At 48.9% G+C, this 1,714-nt stretch overlaps 2 non-coding genes across 2 annotated transcripts; both read left to right on the top strand.

The window, feature by feature from the left end:
* The first annotated feature begins 898 nt into the window (after window positions 1-898).
* Trnat-ugu (transfer RNA threonine (anticodon UGU)) lies at window positions 899-973 on the top strand. Its single transcript has one exon. It is a non-coding gene; the product is annotated as a tRNA-Thr (tRNA).
* A 365-nt stretch (window positions 974-1,338) lies between these two features.
* Window positions 1,339-1,413, top strand: Trnat-ugu (transfer RNA threonine (anticodon UGU)). Its single transcript has one exon. It is a non-coding gene; the product is annotated as a tRNA-Thr (tRNA).
* The last annotated feature ends 301 nt before the right edge of the window (window positions 1,414-1,714 follow it).

The raw sequence follows: 1,714 nt of genomic DNA, 5'->3' as shown, positions 1-1,714 counted from the left end.
GCAACAGCAGGGTAAGGATGTAATTTTCTGCTGGGTTCCAGGGCACATAGGGATTCCTGGAAATGAACTTGCAGATGCGGCTGCCAAGGAGGCTTGCTCCATCCCACCTCCTGCTCGCTGTTCCGTCTCCCTGCAGGCCATAACGTCTTTCGTGACTCGGAAGGTCATGCGCTCGTGGGAGGCTCAGAGGCTGGAAGTGAGGGATAATAAGTTGCGAGCGGTGAAGGATTCTGTCCGACCGTGGCTCACCTCCTTCCGACAACGGCGCGCTGAGGAAGTAGCCCTTACACGGCTTAGAATAGGACATTGTCCTTTGACACATGGTTTTCTGTTACCTCGTGAGGAGCCACCAACGTGTCAGACATGTGGGACACAGCTGTCGATACGACATATTTTAACTGAGTGTGTTTTATATGCGGGTTTGAGGGAAGATTTCAGTTTCCCACCAGACGTACCCTCTCTTTTAACTAATAATGAGGCGAGTGTCGCTAGAGTTTTACGTGTTTGTGTGATGTCTGGCTTTCTTCCCAAAATATTGGGATTGAAGTCTTTATGTGCTGTCCAGCGGTTTGGTCACCCATTATTTGTAAGTGGTCACTCAGCCACCGTTAATTATTTTTACCTGTTTGTACTGCTATTTTATTTTTAGTTTTATCTCCCTGTTTTGATGTGCTGTGTCCAATCTTGCAATTTGAACGCTACCAATTCACTCACAATTCGGCTCTGAACTGAACTTTTGGGAACGGGCGCTGATAACTTCGCTGTTGTGCGCCCTAAAACACTAACGATCATCATCATCACATCATCATCACGAACGTAGTGGTGTGGACATGTTGGGAATGTGGATCTTACGGTCAGCGTGCAAGGGATAAGTCCCTGCAGACGCGCTATGCTCTGTGCCCGCGGTGGCTCAGGTGGATAGAGCGTCTACCTTGTAAGCAGGAGATCCCGGGTACGAGTCCCGGTCGGGGCACACATTTTCAACATGTCCCCAATGAAGTACATCAACGCCTGTTTGCAGCTAGGGTGTCCATTTTATTGTCATTTCATTTCTAGCAAAGCTGCATGGTCATCCACGGTAACTGTTCTTTCGGGAACAGATACTACCGTCATATATAGTTAACATATGGCTTCCCGGCCATTGACCTTCTTGTGGGAACGCACCCGCTATGCTTGAACTCGTACGGATCTTGGTAGATTAATCTGCCACGAGTAATGAGTATGATGGGCAAACATCTATCAGGTGCGCCACGAATGAAGTGGTGTGGGCATGTTGGGAATGTGGATCACACGGGGGGCGTGCAAGGGATAAGTCCCTGCAGACGCTCTATGCTCTGTGCCCGCGGTGGCTCAGATGGATAGAGCGTCAGCCATGTAAGCAGGAGATCCCGGGTTCGAGTCCCGGTCGGGGCACACATTTTCAACATGTCCCCAATGAAGTAGATCAACGCCTGTTTGCAGCTGGGGTTTCCATTTAATGGTCATTTCATTTCTAGCAAAGCTGCATGGTCATCCACGGTAACTGTTCTTTCGGAAACAGATACTGTCATATATAGTTAAAATATGGCTTCCCGGCCATTGACTTTCTTGTGCGAACGCACACGCTATGCCCGAACTCGTACGGGACTTGGTAGATTAATCTGCCACGAGTAATGAGTATGATGGGCAAACATCTATTAGGTGCGCTACGAATGAAGTGGTGCGGACATGTACG

The sequence above is a fragment of the Schistocerca cancellata genome, chromosome 8 (assembly GCF_023864275.1).
Source record: "Schistocerca cancellata isolate TAMUIC-IGC-003103 chromosome 8, iqSchCanc2.1, whole genome shotgun sequence".
In the NCBI taxonomy this organism is placed as follows: Eukaryota; Metazoa; Arthropoda; class Insecta; order Orthoptera; family Acrididae; genus Schistocerca; species Schistocerca cancellata.
The sequence above is the reverse complement of the archived record's forward strand: the minus strand, read 5'-3'. Positions and strand labels throughout refer to the sequence as shown.